Here is a 20,294-nt window from a genome sequence, read left to right as displayed (position 1 = left end):
CATTCTGAGACTCGAAACTGTGAAGTCAGAATTTCGACCGAATCGTCCGTTATTTAAATAATTATTTTTAACTCTTGAATAACGAACTCTAAAACCGTGAGCGTAAAATAAATGGAACTGTGTGGATTGGAAACTGTTTTATTCGATGCTGCTTCCGCAATGACTACAAAATGAATGCTCTGAGAAGGGCACTGTTTAGTCGGAGGACTAACTATATGTAAGAACTGAGTTTCAAATGATCACAAACACACAGATCCCTTTGTTGTGTTTAAATAGCTAATTGTTAAATATTAAATTATCGGGTGATAGATCAATATGCTAATTGGAAATGCATGCGCACACAGTAGATTTTCAAAATCAGGTTCATGGAAAACAATGCCTCGAACGAGATAATTTCAGTTCACATTTCTGATTCATTATTGCATAAGGAATCACTTGTATCATACTTCCGTCCGCGTTCTGTGTAATTAAGAATCTCGAAGTGAAACACCGGAGATCTAATCAATGAATCTTACGTCGAGCTTCCGTAGATTCCCCACCAGTACAATACGGCGTGTCGGGTTGTATTGCTTTAATTAGGCAGATATTTTCCAAGACAGCGTAAAATATTCCCACCTTTCTCACGGATTTCCTCTCCTTATTGCATCGGGCCAAGATGAAAGTGAAATAATGCCGCGCATAAATAAATGTAATCCGAACAACGCGACTCCTAATGTTGTCGGGTACTCCGGTATCTCGTGCAGGTTACCCCGATTCCTTCCTTTATTATATGTCATTTCGAATAAATACACAAAGAAATCTTTCATGCTTACAATGATGACAGTAAAACACAAAGATGAGTAACGAAGGAACAAAGCTTATTTTAAAATGCTATAAAACAATTGGAGTTCCAGGTATCCTGAGTTATTGTTTTAACACTGTTCGGGCCGATTTGTACGGGGTTTATGGCAGGGATTAGAAGCACAGCTATTTTTGAGAATTCGTAAATTTAGTTTCTTTTTTGCCATCTGGACGACACTCGCCGGATGGTACGCTCTTTACAATTTTTACTCTTTGTCGTAGCATTTGTCGATACCTTTAGTTTCTTGCACGCATTTTTCGTTGGTCTCAATAGTTATTGCCCTGCTGTAAACCTTCACGGCCTGAGCATGTCAGCAGGAACCATGGGTCGCCCAACGGTTTCCGCGGCCGATGCAGGGTCAGGAAACCGTCTCTGGTGTTGACCAGATGCGTCGTCCACCCTCGCCGAATTCTCGAGTCTCTCCCCCCTTGGAAAATCTCACGACCCCTTCCTCAAGGAAACACGCCGAGGGCGTAAAGGAAGGGGTACCTTCTAACTTAGGTTCGCTGATTGGACTTTCCCAAAAATTGGAAGAACCAATCAGTGGACAATTGCAAATTCCAAGGGGCAGCTGAGAAGCACTCGCGAGTTCGAAAAGCATTCGTATAGCAACCACCGACTAGAAGAGACACACTTCGAAAACTTGTAAACCGGCTAAGTTGTACAAATACAGTCCACTATATTTTCGCTAGGTCGCGAGTTCTAAATCATTCACGAGATAGACCGCGACCCCCAACAAACACCGTAAGAAATTTATTCAGAAAATTAATTGAACTGGTAACTTTTAAATACGTATCGCATGTTTTATCAAATTTTAATGCAGATCCTAAATATTTCACGATTTTTCTATCGGTAAAATTCATTCCTTCACCGCAGCTGAAGTTCTAATGCTTTGTTTGCAAAAATATTTCAAGTATAAAAAATCTATTCTTAGAACATATATAATATTATTATTGTTTCTCATTCGATAAACATTTTCAAATCGTTGAACATTCGACACATTTTTCTGCGCAAGAAGTTATTCAGAAACAATTATTAATTGAACAATTGATCGCCGCTATCGCGTTAGGCAATAAGCTTTGAAGAAACTAAAATGATGCGATCGATAAATGAAAAACTTTGTTTGAGGCTTTCACAACCAGGGATACTATGAAAAGTGTTAGTCATTGTAATAATAGTATTAAAACTAAAAAATGATATTTAGACCACTATTATCTTGTGTCCTTAAACCCTAGTCTTAATATTTATCTCAGAAATGATATAGACACAACTTATTTTTTAAGCAACATTTCACATTTAATTTCATAAAATATGTGCATGACTCAGAATAATAGTACCTAACACCTACTTCAAAGTTCTGGAGAAAAAAATGTTTTTGTGAATTATTCTTAGATTAATTAAATACTAATCTTACAATGTTACTAATAATATTAATTACTATTAACTATTAATATTAGTCATTGTAATAATAGTGTTAAAACTAAGAAATATTATTTAGACCACTATTATCCTGTTCTCTTAACCCCTTGTTTGAATATCGTATCAGACTTGACAAAGATTTTGAACTGAAATTAACAAATTCCACTCTATTCTTCCGAGTTAAAATTAAATATTATTTTTCTATTAAAAATTCTCAACCTATATAGTATATGTAGGTGTAGGAGAGGCATGGAATGTTTTTTTATTTCTAATAAATAATATAAACAATGAAGTAGTTCTAACACGTGCCACCGTGAAGAAAATAATAAGGCAAGGAGCTAACGTTAAAATAGTTTCAAAAAACGCAGTCGCGTACGAAATCATAGTACAAGGGGTTGAACTAATTAAGATATATTCGGTCACTACCTTAAACGCAGAACCGGGCGCCGGTAACACGTTGAATGCCACTGGGATCACTAGTAACCCCCGCCCAAATCAAATTACTATAATTCTTCCAATTAAAGATGATTATTTAAAACCACTCCTACATTGTAAGAAACACTACCTCATGCGGTGACATTCATCCGGACACTCCTGCAATAATAATAATGCAATTCAATGAAATAATTTAATTTTGTGGGAAGTGTTCAAAGTTTCCAGGTGTGAGCCGTGTCCATTAGGAATTGTCTCCCAACATTTCGCTAGCATTGCAACTAGCATTATCAGGGGGTTTGAGGACTCACTGATACTGATTAGGCAGAATCAGTTCTTCCTATTTAAGCATACCTTGCTCGGTGTTACGGATGGACGGTCACTAATCCGGTCAGCTGATTCATCCATCCGTAACTTACAGCTTACACCCGGAAGCTTCGACCATTTCTCATAAATGAAAAAGTGTAATCGATTGATTACGAATAGGAATTAAAAATCGATACGGTGAACGAAAGAATCCAAAGTGATTGTTTGATGAAAGTTGAATGGAGCCAATGCCGCAACTACGATGTCCGTCATTCGATAGCCACGAAAGGAATTCTTCGCGTACTTTGCGGTACTGGCACAGGCTATCGATCAATCCGCATTTCTATTCTGGCTTAACGCTGAGAAACGAAGAGCTGAATACGAGGGGCGAAAAGGCGCTGCACCGTGAATACCAAATAGGTTTTTGGTTACATTTCGCGGCCTGCTACACTGACCTTTTCTCTTTCCTTTCCGATAGCTCCGATTCTCCACCGCTGAACTCTCGTTACTGTTCGAGTTTTATCTAACGAATACGTGCCACGCAATCTTCCGCAATATGACGAGGTACACTGCTATTTGAGACTTTCGGATTATTTGATATTTTCGTTGCATAGAGTGAAACGATGGCAATTTGTTTATTGACTTGAATTTTATTCTTTTATTGAATTTTAATGTTTATCCCTATTTTCTGTGATACAATCACTCATTCACAGTTTGAATGTATATTTAACCATCTCACCGCGGGCGAGTGTTTGATTTTTCGGTATGAAATCGCGGGCTAGTTTTGTTTGTTATGCAGATACATACTAAGAATTAGATGGTAACTGACAATAGATGATAAAGTACTCAAGATAGGTAAAAACTCAAGTAAGCAAGAATATTTTACAAAACATTTAGAACACGAATTTCACGTTGCCCGCGGTTTGAGAGTTAAGTTATAATATACGCTATAATATACGTTTCTATTGTACTTTAATATCAGTAACAGTTATTACGTACTATTTATTTATTTTTATTTATTCTATTGCAGGTGACAGTTGATAATTTTTGATAAAATTTGTAAACAATAAATATTGAATATAAATATAAGATACGAATATTACACCCTAGCAGAAAGAAAAACACTTTAGAGCAATTTGGGTTTCGAAATGAAATTGCAAGAAAATGAAAATCAATGATGTAAAATATGTAACAAAATATTGCACTACTTAAAATATAAATATGTATCTTATGCTCAGCTAGAAATATTATGACCTTGATTATTCAATTTAATTGAGCGACTAACAGACCAAATAAATGGAAACTCGAAAAGTAGTTTTCCAAAGTATGTTTGCAAAATTCGATCGTATATATTTTAAAATATAATCCAAGAATCTAAATTATTGGATTTGCGAATAACCAAAACTCTAAACGATCTACATCAGGAAAAATATAATAGTTACTCGATTAATCGAGGTTCTACTGCATTCACGTGAGTAAATAAGACTCTGGTAAAAGATAACAAATTTTCCATGCGACAAGTCTACTTGAATATGAATCCCACAGTTCTTTCCACAGTGTCCTAATAGGAATCCTTGTGTACCCCTTTTTCAATATGTTCAGAGCTTGACTACAGTAAGTTCCTTCGAAGTCACATTCCAAACTCTTTTCCTCTATCATTACACTACATCTCTTTTGGGGATGACCAATACTCAGTTTATGTATCTGGAAAAAAAATCCCTCTCTTCCAAAACTCAGAGACTGCAGCGGTGGAAGCCCGAGATAACGGACTATAGAACCTAAAGTACTGGGATTTAGAATAACAACCTTGTCAAACCTGCATACTGCTGTAGCTCCAGTTTTTCCAAACACCCTTTCACTCACTCCTTTAAGCTAGATCCTTTAAGGCCATCATACGCGTTGAAACTTACGGCGATGCAGGCATTGTTACAAACGGTGGGTTTGAGCCGTTTTTACTTTTTGTTCGAGTACAACATTTATAATAAAACATTCAAAAACTTAAACCCATCACTTGTAGGTATGCCTACATGTATGTCTAATGTTGTACTAAGTTTTGTTAAATAAAGTTAAGTAAATTCAATTCTGTGAAGTTTTCTCCCTCGAAGCGCTCTCTTAGAACCACCTCGACGGCAGAAGACTCTTCGGGAATTCAACAGCATATCGAAAAAAAGAAATAAAAAAAAACACGTATTCGGTCTATCCAAGACATCAAACCGGATCCTGTTTCCCCTTATCTCACCAGATGGTCTCAACACGCAATAAAATCAACAATAGTTTGAAATATTTCCTTGGTTCTCTGCATCAAGCTATCCTTCCGCTTTGTATCCGGTGCAAGCGCGCTCTCGTGCTCGAATTCTCTTTTCGTCTCCGCTATTCCGTGAAAGCAAATTAAACTTTTACCAAACTCCTTGTCCCTCTTTGTTCTCGTGATGCTGAGTGGTTTTCGTCACAGACTGAAATTCTAGTACGTCCGAGTTTCGAGGATTCGGGAGGGCCCGGATGGAATGCGCGCTCATAACCGCTCAAAAAATGTTGTAACACAAAAAATACACGCATTTATGTTAAATTTACAACACAGACGTAAGATTAACCCATTGCCCTACAATACTGTGTCAAACTCGTGAAGATTTCAAATATAACTTAACAAACGTCAATATTATTCAATTTGTTTGAATGCAAATTACATATTATTCGTTTGTTATCAATGATTATACCTTAGAGCTCACATTGATATAGAATAAAGCTGGAAGTTGCTTTTACATTCAATAAATTATTCATAACAATGTAACTAGATTGATCACATTTAAGAAAGAAATCATAGGTCAAGGTGTTAACACGTTTGCTACCACCGTATGTTTCGATGACGAGCTTCTCAGTTGCAATATTTTGTTGCACCCAACAAATCTTCTGAATAACACACTGAAAAATTGAAACTAAAAGTAGTCACTGAGTTTATAAATATAATGCCACACCCTATAATATTAACCGTATTGCCGGTGAAGGGTAAAGATTATATGGTGTGACATTACATTCATAAACTCAGTGACTACTTTTAGTTTTACTTTTTAGTATGTTATACAGAAGGTTTGTTGGGTGCAATAGGATATTATAACTGAGAAGATCGTCAACGAAACAAACGGTGGTAGCTAACGTGTTAACCCCTTGTTCTATGATTTCTTTCTGAACTGTGATCAATCTAACTACTTTCAACGTTGGCAGTAATATGGACTTTCTATGTTCAGGTTTGATTTTTCATTGTTGTGAGAGCTGAAAAAGTCTAAAAGAATTCGAGTATACTTATTATAGTCCCTAATTTACTATATAAATAAAACTAGTCAAGTTTTCATATCATTCTGGAATAAAAATTAAAAGTCGTGACGAAGTCATAAATAACAATACGTATTAACCTTTATTTTACTTTGTTTATGTGAAGTATGGGATTGTGATTGTCACAAATATGCGACGTTAGCAACGAATGTGTGAACGTGTTAACTGCCACAAGAATTTTGAGCGTTTCACGAACTATTACTTATTTCATAGCAAAATTAAGTGATGTTATAAATAATGATCACAGTTTTTAGGTTACACTGTTACCTAATTATTTACATTATTAATACTAGAACTACCGCACCAGTCAAAATGATCTGGTTTCGGTTTCCTTGTTTGGTAATTATTAATACCTTAGAAGCAATGAATATAATCTATTATTACAATTTTTATAAGGATTGCTTATCAATTGTGTTAAATGCTCGGTAGTTCTAGTTTAAATACTTTTGCAATCAGTCTTCTTATTGTAATTGATTTCAAGCAGTTTGGAAGCTCCAATCATCGATAATTACCGTAACAGTCAACATGTTAAGGTTTCCAATATACGTTTCGCAGCTTTTCATTTATTACTTCTGTTTACAGTCATGAGAATATCAAACAAAAATTCAGGAAAAGAGATGACTAAGATCTTCCAATGTTTCAATAGCAGCTGACGTTTCATAAACCTTTGCTGACTTGAAAAACGGTTGCGACCGGTACCCTCTTGACATTTTCCCTTAAGGGACACCCCGAGTAACGGATTGGGAGGATCGGATTTTCCTTGAATAACTTAATACATTAACATATTAAGAAGATGTTCGCCAGTTTTAAAATGAAATTCGATAAATTAAGGTACTTAGCTACAGGCATATACACAGGATGTCTCATTTTAATCTATAATTGCGATTATTTCTCAATTATTCTATTTAAAAAATATCCAAGAAAGGTACTCTATAAATTTCAAAGGAATTGATTGCATAATGTCCTAAATAAATACTGAATAAATTACACACTTTTATATTCGAGGTCACGATTGCAGTTTTAAATCACACTGACAAATGTACCGATCTCAGACTAACCGAATAATAATCGAATAAATCACTTAAAACATTTATTTATTCTCGACGTGCGATTAAAATTGTCCCAAATTGAAATTGAAAAATTAAGTTTAAAATATAAATGAAACAACGAATATCAATTACCGTAATCTAGCTTCATACTGCTATGATCCTAAATTGAATTATCACACTTGTCGGAATACATTGATCGTTAACAATTGAAAAAAAAGAATATCTAGTTTCACCGTAAACAAAACACACTAAACACTGAATATTGACGCCAAAACAATGACACGGCACTTCGACTGCAATAAGCTAGCAATATTCACGCTCGTTAAATTGAGTTTGAAACCATCAACACGTGTCTCTCTAGTTATTACCAGACAAAGGGTTAAGTGTACGTATCATAAAGTTAAGTTTCCAGCAAACGAGGCCTCCGCTGTGTAACCGTACCTTCAACAAATTTCGGAGCTAACAGCGGGTGCATCGGATCGCACGACACCGGAATAGTGTGCAAAGAGGTTCGACGTTTCTGAGACTCGTATCGGTTCTTCATAAATTTGTTAGCCGCTTTGTACGTGGACGCAGTGTTATCATCGCCGGCGTCACTTTCATTTGCAAGTTTTAACACATTGCGTACCGAAAACGAGGAATCTCGTTTCTAAATAAATACCTACTTTCGTAGCTTTGCTGATGACCACATCATTTAAAAAAATATTAAATTTTATTAGAACTGATGGTTTTAAACTTATTTAAAAATTTATCAAATAATAATAAGATATTTTAATATTTCACATATAGTGATATAAGTTGATCTCATTGTAATCATTAGCCACGCATCCCAGTTTTTTACCGGTACGCAATGCGTTAACACTAAAGCTACCGAGCAGTTAAACTGACTTTTTGAAATTCCTCTACAGAAACTCCAAGAGTGCATACATTGAGACTTTAATTGATTTACAATTCAGTTTTTATATTGCTAAATCAATTTCTTCAATAACTTCTCGGAGAAACATTTGTAATTTTTCTAATAATTGCAAAAAAGAAAGAATCACGAATGGGTCATTTTAACCCGTCTGGTAATGTCAGTGTTTATATATCGGGACGGTGGGGAGATGGCTGAGATGGAGAGGGGCGTATGACAGAATCAAATGAAAAATGTGCATCGCCGGATACAAGCGAGTGCATCGTCTCGCCTCATAAATATCGATCGCGGCTCAACGGGCATCGAGAAATTACCCGACCGCGTACGTTCTCGAAGTACTTACTTATCCGACGGCGAAACGATCGTTTACGTCGTTAAGTAACTGCGACCCCGGAATGATCGAGGACTTGATTCATGGGCTGCCATGAATAATTTCGACGGTCGAACGGAAACAGTAAGTTAGGTATCAAGAAAGGATTCCAGAATTGTACTGAATATCTATGTGATACATAAATAACATTTATAACTAAGGGTTTGAGTCTTAATCGAGGTTTAATGTTTCGATATTCTGTGGTTGTAGTAGTGAAATGTGATTATTAACACTTTACGTAATACATTTTCAATTGTGTTGTGTCAGTAGTTTCTAGTCTTGACCTCTTGACTTGGAAATTAATTCAGAGACTTGGAAAAGTTTTACACGAAGAATTTTGTGTTTACCTATTTTATGCATATATGTACACTCATTTTATTTGTTAATAATTCTATCTGAAGTGATACATTTCAGAACAATCTGGTGTGTGTAATATAATAAAACTATTGATGTATATAAGACATCATTAGCAATTTTGGAACAAAAACATCTCAACATGCGTGGTACATTTTTCTAGCGTAAGAGGTTGATAACGTGAAGCTTCACGAAAATAACATAAATTCACATGTTGAAAGCTTCTAGAAACTTTTGCAGCAACGTACGTGCGATGTTTTGGAGAAATAAAAAAAATTATTACAGCGATATATCGAATAAATCAAATTTTGTTGAATCTAATATTCGAAAGGATTAAGGGAACGATGACAGATCTTGATTTTTCAGTGTCTGTTTTATTAGGAAAGTAGTTCCAATTGTGTGTGATCTTAATGAATTGAATCTTGATTTAACAGTGAATGTGTTCAATTGTTGTTGTTGAGTATAAGAAAGTAATATGAGATTGTTGCGCAAGTTCTGTGGGACAAAAATTCAAACTGTAACTGAAAAAGCGTTCGTGTACAGGCGAAATCAAAGTTCATCTGCGTTGTTTGCTCAATTTTCATCGTCTGAATAATTATTAATGATAAATTGCATATTATATGCATGTAATTTTCCGTATGAATAATTTAAATCAATAAAGAACTTGAATATTCATTCTATAATGAACAGAAGTTATGATTGCTTTTCACCATCATCCTCAGCTTTTAAGAAAATTAATTTTGAAAAAGGACTCAAATTTTCAACTTTGAACATCTGTTGTGCCTTAATTACGCAAATGTTTCAAACTTTTCTTGTATAGTATTATTCTATGAACTTTCCTGAGCACAATGACATATACTTTAATAACATGGTTCGTGCACGCTGTCCAGGCAATATTAGTGGACGTGGCGTAACACTTTCACACGCCGAATTAACCTTGTGTGAAATAGTTGTGATGAAAAAAGGCCTCCTTTCCTCGGTTGAGAGTAGACTGTATTTGTTAATTGATAATGAGTGAAAGGAGTGTGTACGTGTGTACAATGTTGATGTATGTGTTTGTCCAGTGAGTACAGCGTGATTTGTAATTAACTTCTGTTGACTACATGTCTGTCTCCCTTTCGTGAATCTGTAACTCTATATATATAAAAATAGTGGTGTAGGGCGGTTTCCTTAGTGTCAAATCGGAAAGCCGAACAACCGGGGTGTTGCCGATGACAGTTTTTTAGCCTACGCCCACATTACTTGTGGTAGAGGTAGGGGGTATGTCGTTCCTTCTGACCTGCAAGGGTATCGGTGGCTGCGCGCTGGGGGTTCAAGTGGTTGAGCTGCCGTTTTTTATGATATGTCAACATAAATTTACTCGCACCGACGGCTGTGTCGCACCCAAATAAACCGTGTCGGAACAAACATTACAAACAATTAAACATGTTTAAACAATGGTCAAAGACAAAACGGCATCCAAAACGCACAAACTTTTGTGAATATTTTTAAAATTGCAAAATAAGATTGTTCGGACTTTTGAAAGTGAAAATTTCAAAGTAAAATTCGACAGGAAAAAAAATTTCAATTACTCTTTACTAGATATTAGTATTACCTACATATTCACATTCCTTTATTATTTATATATTTTTTTGCAAACGAAGCTGCTCATTTTCTCTGGTAAAAAGTTGCGTAGCTCGAGTTTTTCTGCGATGAAGTACCGCTCCTTCCGCCGAAAAGTCTGGATATGTTGAAACGTCTGTTGCACGAACGTTACGAGATTTCTGCTTATTTTTGAAAACACAGGAATGGAATTCTTTCACTGAGTTAAATCAAATCACGGGGACCACGCGGAAAACTAAGCCGCGTGGTACAGAAATAAAATCTCTGCTTCCTTGCCTCTTATACGTAACCTGTGATCACGAGCGAGATCGTTGTTGCGTGCGAATTAAAGTCGATACTGTTGCACCGGTGCACGGTTTAGTAATGGAGCAAACTTTAATTACCTTGCGGAAGAACAAAGTCGTCAGGATAGTTTAACCCCCGAGAGGTTCATGTCGCGCTAAGAAAGTAAAAATTTCCCTAAAAAACACTTAACACGTGAAGTGGCACGAAAATCTTGATAACTTTTCCGTAGACTTATTCTTTTGTAACAAAGAAAACTAGGGACAATTATTCATTATTTGACATTACAATCCTTACATTATACTATTATCAACTTAGTTACGTCATTAAACATTTTTATTCGACGTCAGTTATCTTGCAAGTTACGGTTGTTTTCAAGTAATTCAGAAGCTTCGATAATCGATAACTGACATGGCGCTTAACGTGCTAATAACCGAATGCTCAAAAATAAATAGGCACTACAGCAGGGCTAAAATAACCAACGCACTAATTTTGTGGATATTTTCGTGGAAACCAAATTCAACGAATTTTTTTATTACAGAAAAATAAGAACAGTCTTATATTAGATTAGGTAAAAATTTCGCGTAAACGGTGGGTCGCTCTTTTCCATGTATGTATGTGTACATTTGCTTCCAGTCTAACATTAACGTCCATCAAACAGACACTTACTTTTTCTTCGTATGTTTCTCAGAAATGCCTCCATCCACCTTCGTATTGTTCAATTAGTATCAGTTATAACAGAATAAACCGCAACCGAACGCAAACTAGAATCATTTGTATTTGTTTTCAAAAAGAATTCGGTCCGAAAGTGGTTAAAGAATCCTCTTGAAGTCGTTGCTGCCTGTTATGGTTATGATTCTCTAACACACGTCATGGAAAACTGTTTGAAAGCGTAAAATAAAACTGCATTTATTTAACTTTTCAATGAAAAGCCACAAAAAATTAATAAGGAAAGTTGCGCACCGCGTTTCAATTCTCCGCGAGCGGCACGCGTAGCCGAAGTCTCCGACTCGTTCCGGCTGATTAACGTGGTAATTCAGTGGCGTTTCGATCGCGGCGTTCTCACACGTATCACGGGTGGTAGGGTGGCAGAGTCTGCGGGGGCACGCGGGCGTCGGTGTCCCGGATCGTTAATCAAATTTCGAAAATCTCGATTTGGCTCGGCCGCGCCGCCGTGCCGTGCCGTGTCCACTGACCGGAATTAAACGGAGCGGATACCGTGTTCCGCGGATGAAAGCGCGCGATATAATCTTCTTATTGCCGGTAAATTGTCCGCCGTGCCGGCGAACGGGCCGGGCGGCCCGTTGTTTCATATGTATAAACCGGCGAATTGTGAAACGCGATTCACACTTGGACGAGGCGTACGCCGCACCGCGCCGCTGGGGCGAACCGAAATTTATTCTTCCCGAGTACGACCCACTCGGCCTCGTTCAACCTGCGCCCGCTCCCCGGGAAATATCGTGGAAAACAGTCGCGAACAACGCTCCATGGTCCCTTGTCTCTCCCGGTGCACTTGGAATCCGGTAAACGCATCCGTCGGAGGAGAAATAAGAGAAATCTGAAGGATTTCCTCTCGAGGTGTGATACATGGAGCCAGTCTTTGAACTTATGCCCGATGATTTCTTATTTGATGATGGTAACTGTGAAATTCTTATGAGATTACATTGTAGAGCCATGCGCAGGCGCGCAGTTGCCTGTACAGTGATATTTGCATAAATTAAAAAAGAAATCTGCTCGGAATAATTTCACTGCACCAACCCTACTCTTTCCCATTACTCACTGTCTCGATAGAGTGAGACTTACCTTCGTGATATGTAACATTTCACGCTTCAACTTTTGTCTAAAATATTTCTTCGTATTACTTATATTTTTCGTGATAATACAGTGTTTTCATTTCAATTGCAATATGTTCTGTGTTAACATAAAATTCACTTTTATCTCGCACACGGTTGACATTTTGGCTTATGTTCACTAAGGTAATTTTACTCAGTTTAGTGAGTTCTATTTGCCATTACATTTGTGCACCATAATATTTGTATAGTACAATGCATTAACACATGAAATGTTGAAATAGAATAATTAAATAATTTAAAATAAACAATTCTGTTCCTTAATTAATGTATGATTTTTCTTCATATTAACTTTGAAAAACGTTATTGGTATTTCATTAGAAATTGATGCATTTTTGTAACGAGGAAAATGTTCGAGTGCAAGGGGTTAACATATATCCACTTGGATAAGGAAAATTCGTCATTTACATTTTGTATTTTACTCGGACCAAATAGGAGTATTGTTATGGAGAAAGTATCAATTGACTTGTTGAAAATTGAAAGAAATATAACTAAAAACTATCTTCAGTTATATCCCTATGATTCATTACCACATCCTTAAACTCTGATCGGTTATTTCAAGCGGCAGCAGCCGTGTAGTAAACAGACTCTGTAAATTCCCTGCTTCCTGAGTTCTACACACCATGATTAATGCATGTAGAGGTTTCCCAGTGAACACGAAGCCGTATTTAACGCAGTATTCAACCAATCTCATTGTTCACCGTGCACATAGACAGAAGTATTACTGCGATTTCGAGTTTCGCTTGATTGATCTAGGATATTCGTTGTATATTCCTAACTTTATGAACAAATTACCTTATTTCAACGATTACACGATTTCGTTCTACTTGCTTTGGCTACTTTATGTAAGAATAATGATAGAAGGATGAAGGAATAAAAGAGAAGGATAAAAGAGAAATGTTGAAAGAAAGAAGAAAACCCAAGACTTATAACAGAGCCCATTCTATGTACGATTTTACAGTACCATCAATTTGAAAGTAAAACGAAAATGCGTGAAATTTCACACAAGGTTCAATTATACACCTTTCGATGTGCTCTCACATAAAGTTTAACGTCTTCAGATATAAATTAAATCATCTCCAATAAACATACACCTACGATCGTCTCCATAAAAGAAAATTTCGAAACACCACGGAACAGAAAGGAGAGCATAAAATTTACAACGTCGCTGCGTATGCTCAATATTGAGCGTCCCGGCGAAGACCGGAAAGGAGCACGGCAAAAAAGAAACGAAGGACAGCCAAATGAGCAGTTACTCGGTAACAAGGGAACGTATCGGATGATACAAGAACGAGGATGATAAAATGGCAAGTCGAACCCATACAATGTTTTAGTGGCGATTTTCAGCAAGCAGTTTCGCGGACGCGGGGGTGGCGTTATTCAGAACGATCTGCGTAAAATTTCAAAGGTAGGGCGGCCGTATACGTCTCGCAACTTAGGAGTTTTTTTTTACGCGGGCACTGTCTTGCCGTGGTATTAGCGGCAACGGTATATTGAGCATAAACGGCGTACTTCGCCAGCAATCTAAACTTGCAAGCTAATTCCGGTGCGCGCGTAAATTCTCGGACCTTTCGCAACTTCCGTTTAACGGTTGGGCAACACACGAATAAAATCATAATCCGCTTCTTTATCCAGAGCATTAAGAATGACTATTTATCGCGCATTTATGGGGGAATTTTCCAGTCGAATTTATTCGATCGAGAACGGTTTTTCTTTCGGGCGCTCTCGTAAAAATCGCTCGAGTACACGGCTATAAATCTCGGGCGCCGAAATTTCGCTAGAATATTGACTTCTGCATTATTGGTTTTTACGCGGCGCGTATTCGCGCGAACGTCTGCATCCGTACTCTATCATCTTCATCCTTTCCCGTTCCCGCGGAATTTTTCCGTAGGACAGCTGCCGATTCTCTCTCGCTTAGCATTACCCGTTCCCTTCTGTTTTCTGCGCATCGCCCCAGCCCCCTCTTTCCACTATATTTCAATGACTCGTTCCATTTTCCTGCAGCCGTTTCATTTTCAATCCGCCACACTCCACCGCATTTTCCCTTCACACCCTTTCTCCGGCGCGTTTTGTCTATCGATTTTGATATTTCATCGATCGCGACGACCATTTCGCACGTTCGCCCGCGAGAAATACGAACCACGAGATCCGTACAGGTACGCAAGGCGCATTGTTTGCTCCGTCGAGTTATATTTTCTGCTTTTTTCGGAGCACGGAACCATGGCGCCACTCTGCTGGGTCTTTCGATTTGCAGGATATAATCTGCGATCGATTCGCCCGGGAAGTACAAGCTGTAATTCATGACGTGAACAATACGTTGGTTCTTATATTGCTGAAAATTGAATTTCTTCGCGAGCGGATTCGTTTTTGAAAGCGGATGGTGTTTGAGAAACTGAACAGTGGATTAGAAAACTTGCGCTGAATAGTGTTTATTTCGTATATTGTGATTTTTGTTACCACGATACGTGTATGTGAAGTATTTTAAATTTGAATATATTTATTTGTTCTCAGTTTTTAGTTATTTGTTTATTTTTATATGTCAGAGCATGTTTCACGTGATCTGTGATGATTTATAGTTACATTAATGTATAGAGACATTATTAGTGGTAAAGTATTATTTTTATTACGATAGTTAGTACAAAATAAGAATTGGTTGAAAACAAAATCTATAAAGGAAATATAACACAGTATTCTTGATAAAGATATGAATCTTTACCGAGCAAGCGAAAATCATTACGTATTTCTGTTATTATTTCATTTATAATTACAATTTTTTAAATTATAATTGTTCTGTTATTTTGTCTTTATACTTTGATGATGTTGTTTGACACTATTTTTGAGACATTTGATTAAATATATTATTCACCTCTCCCTGTAAGTAACATTTAATAAAAAAAAACTATAAAATTTTGTCTGATTCTAAAGTTTTATTTATGTAAAATGGCATAATGAAAGGAAAAATATATTTGTAGGTAGGATATAATAGAACGCGAGCAAATTTCTGGCAAGGAGCTTAAGTTTCCATTGCCAATTACAAGTAAAAAGCTACGCTGGAGAACTGCAAAGAGGTTTCTTCTTTTATATCTTATAAAAGTAAATACCGCGGTAAGTTACATACACTCCTAGATTTAAAATTTTTATGATTTATCTCAATAAAAGATACCCCAATCTACACTTTCTACAAGTTATCCAATCTTCTCACATTAATAAAATTCATCAACCTGAACGCAGCACATGTACACAACCACAATCACGAAAATCCATCAATAGCAGCAATCGGAAACTAGAATAAAGACAGCTATCCACTCGTTAAAAATTTCAAGTACCAAACTAATAGCTCAAGAGTAACGAACTTTACACATTCATCGACACTTCCAACACTCACATCTCTTACTTTGCAAATCATCAGGTTTTTGATACTTTTTCTTAAATCATCACTTCAAGAAACGCAACAGGAATACACACAACAACACACGAATTCCTAATTACTAAACATATCTTCTTGATAAATTCCGATTAAAGATGCTTTCCCAGGAATTGGAAACCTCACAGAAGGGAACAAACAAGGATAAAAGCTACACTCTCTCTCCCTCTTCCTCTCACCCTCTCTCAGTCTCTCTCTCCCCTGATCGTTTCGAATCTCTTCCTCCCTCCATAACATTACAGGCCGCTTCACAAGTGAAACCTTGAAACAAGTGAAGACAAAACCTTTGTTTTCCTCAAGATGTATGCATCTTAATAATATTACCCATTTAAATAAGTGAAAAATTATCTTCATAAGAACGAGAAAAGAAAAACGACATCTCCTTCTAGGCCCTTCATAAACTTAAACACATGGATGGAAGTCAATGTTTCACAAAGTTCAGCGAAACAGCCGCAGCAATTGTTGAATTATTTCATCCCCATGCACATTGCATCAGTATGTAGCACAAAGTATTTACGAGCGTGAAACGATTTGGACAGGGAATATTTAGGTCCCGTGGGGGTATGAAATACGCAGCGGCCATGGCAATTAAACTGTAACCGCAACATTATCGATTTATAGTGAACATTCAAACGCTAGTATAACGCTGTATATATTAGGCAGGCGTGAATGAGTTTCACAAGCCTGAAATGTAATTAACACGTTAGGAGGTAGAGATTGGTGGAGTGTCGTGTCTCGGACCGCATCAAGTGGTGGCTTTGAGTATCTCCGCCATGTTTGCGTGAGGGTGTGCGTGCTCTTAGCGCCTGATAGTGTGTATTGAGGGCTTTGATAGTGGAGCATCGAGGGGCCGAGCCTATGGAGAGATAATGAACGGTAAGAGAATGACTAAAGCAAAGGGAATGCAGACGTACATACATGCATATGTACGTACACCAGGGTGTAATAATTTCCAAGTGGTAGTAACTACCTAAATAAAGGCTTAGAGGTAATCGTATATCGCTATTAATCCTTAACAGCCATTGACACGAATGAAAACGATTTAATTTTATCATTTTTATCTTCGCAACTTATCTTCACAGTGATTTTACGATAATAATGTTACTACTGATGGTTAGAGAAAATGTTTAAGAAATTAGCATTTTTAATAATATTGATACATGCACAAAGTGCGCGGTAAATGAATTTTATTGAATTCATTGATTTTAACTGCTACTTCGGTAACATACAAATACTAATTGTTATTCTTCTTAAATTTGTTATTTATTATTATAAATTCATTTTTCCTTGTTGAAAAATATAAAATAAAAATCCCTCGGGTCGAGACCTTTTACACGCCACTGTAAGTATTAAAAAAGAAAAGAAAGAAACTAAAAAAATGAGAAAGTTCAACGTTTCTTGCCTTTGGAGTTTCATTAAAATATTTTCTATTATGCTGCCTTAGCGTTTATCAACTTCAGCAACCAGAAATGTTTTATTATTTGTACCTTGAATCCAGAAACTTTACACGATTTTACAGACTCTTCGTCCGTAATTATTCTACTAAAATACTTTAAAGCTACGACATTAAATAAACTTAGTCTGGCAATTGCAAACTTATGTTTCTAAACTTGTGCATACTAACTTGAATAACAGTGTGTAAAAGATATTCGTTTGCAATATTTTCATTAAAACACCGAATCTTTCTTCTCATCGAATAAATAATTCCACACTTTTAAATGATAGTCTGTAGCCCGCGGATTAATACAATAAAATACAGGAAAAGTTGAATGAAAACTCATCTATCAACAAGTTCATCATAAAATGTATCTTAAATTAAAATCCTGCGTAGCAGTACACTGTGACTGTTAAAAAATTCTCTTCCAATGAAATAGTAATCAAATATTCATTATCGTTCTTCACTGCCGACGCGTTCCTTCAACGCCCCACATAAATTTTCTCGTACTACCTCTCTCCAGCCGGCTCTCAATCTATCCACCGCTCCGTTTTATGTTTATCACTCCGCGGGGACGGACTTCGCAACTTTTGCTCTAGGTCAAGCGGCATTTAAATGCATGGTACGAACTTCGTCCCTGGGATCCACGAAAATGTCAGCATTAAACCGGATACCATCGTCGGTTAGTAGCATAACTATGACAGCGAAACGGATTCCTTGTCGTCAGGATTCCAGCTGAAATTTGTTGCTCAAAGTAGAAAATAGAAGAAAATTATTATGAAAGCGTATCCGGGGAAAATATTGATAGGCACGTACAAGTCGGACGTGAAATTCCTTTCAACATCGACGCGCAGCGCACACGAGGTTAGACGCGTGATCAAACAGCCGGTCTCTGGTCAAATTCCTTCCAATTTTCCAGCAAACAGCTGTTCCTTCAGACAAGTCGAACGTGTCCGAGGAAGTGAATGTTGTCTTGGTAGCGAATGCTAACCAAAACGTGCTTCTGTCACAGGTTAGAAGAATAAGTAATGTAAATATTAGGTCGAGTAATATGAAAAGTTGGATTTTCCGAGAAAAAAGGAAACGTTATTTGATATTCTGAGAAACGTTTATTCAATCGAAATACGCTCTATTCGATTCGATGCACTTTGGCCAATGTGTTTTTAATAAATATATTCCAATTTTAAAATATTCTGGATGTTTGTAAGTAATAAATTCTATATAAATGATGCAAGATACATGTTATACACAGTTTGGACAAACTTTTTTGCAAAAAGTTACTCTGATAACCGCCAATGAAACTATGTAAGAGGTTATATGAAAAACAAACGAATAACAACAACAACAGAAGTACAAACATTTATGAGTAAGTAAGATCCGACATTTCATATTAAACGATCGAACAGTTTGCTTTCGTTAGATTTGTATTGTAGGAATGGGTCTATTGATAAGCGAATGAGCGTGTACGTGTATTTTGAATAAATATTTAAGACTAATTGATTTTCTGTAATATTGATTTTTGCATTTTGTTATTATTTTTAAAAGTTCATTCATTGTCTATAGATAATGAAGGAGAATATATTTTAGATTAGAAAAGGTTTTCTTATTTTATGGTATAAGTTAACATAAATTGATAAAGAATTTCCAATATTTTCTGTGTGAAAATATAAGTTAATAATATGTGTAGAGTAACATCCATCTGCAATTGATTTCGTTCTCAGAGAAATTGAATTGGAATTTCTGCCGGATATATATGTCAGTAGCACTTACGTAACATGTCTGATTCATTGCTTACCAATTCTACTTATTGAGAATTCAAACGCGCATGTAAAGACGAATAAATGTTAGAAAGTGAAATAGATAAACGGGAACAGAGTGATTGTAAATAGTATATTATATTATTTGCCCCATTTTATTACAGATATATTCATTAATTAAATAAAACAATACCAACTTAGCAAATTAATGCGCTTACAAAATTCATTTCCCCAGTGACCCAACATTTTCTTTTATCTCTTGCATAGTTAAACTGTTTGCATAAAGTTTATGAAATATATATGTACTTCCATTCTTCAAACCCGGAAGGAAATATGCAAAATTACGTTACTATATTAATTCTGCACGGGTAAGAGAAACAGGTATGATATTCATTAAAAAGTTGAATTTTCTTGAAAACAAAGCTTGGAATAAATAAATTTATTTCACGATCGCAATTTATATTTCTTCATTTTTCATATTTTATCATGCCGGTTGTATTATATTGTGGGTTACAGAACCCCCTATTATATTTCTGATTAATCCTCGTTCGTCGTTCGACTTCATTCCATCCAGAAACTAAATTCGTGACTTAAATTATTTAAGATTTTAAAATATGTGGATTAATTTCCTACCAATGTGGTTTATATGGAGATCCTTGCATAAATAAGAACACCTAAATATCTTCGTTATTTTTAATTAAAAAAGAAACTCCTTAAAATAAAATTAGAATATTCAAGGGGACTAATTTGATATCGTGTTAATTCCAATTTAATTTAGAAAATATTAACGTAACAATTATCTTAAAATCAACGAGATTTAACATATATATACAGAGTCAAAGGAAAAAATAACGATTGGCCTGTCATGCTTAAAACCCCGCGGTTACGCTGCTCTCTCAAATTTTCCTAGTCTCCTACTATTTGCCAGGATCT

The 20,294-nt window shown here is 36.2% G+C and overlaps 1 protein-coding gene across 4 annotated transcripts in view; it reads right to left on the bottom strand.

Moving 5' to 3' along the window:
* The window catches only part of LOC116428714 (zwei Ig domain protein zig-8), a 755,717-nt gene that overhangs the window by 241,755 nt on the left and 493,668 nt on the right, over positions 1-20,294 (bottom strand). The window lies entirely within an intron of this gene.

The sequence above is a fragment of the Nomia melanderi genome, chromosome 10 (assembly GCF_051020985.1).
Source record: "Nomia melanderi isolate GNS246 chromosome 10, iyNomMela1, whole genome shotgun sequence".
In the NCBI taxonomy this organism is placed as follows: Eukaryota; Metazoa; Arthropoda; class Insecta; order Hymenoptera; family Halictidae; genus Nomia; species Nomia melanderi.
Note: the sequence above shows the minus strand (reverse complement) of the source record. Positions and strands in the feature narration are given on the sequence as shown.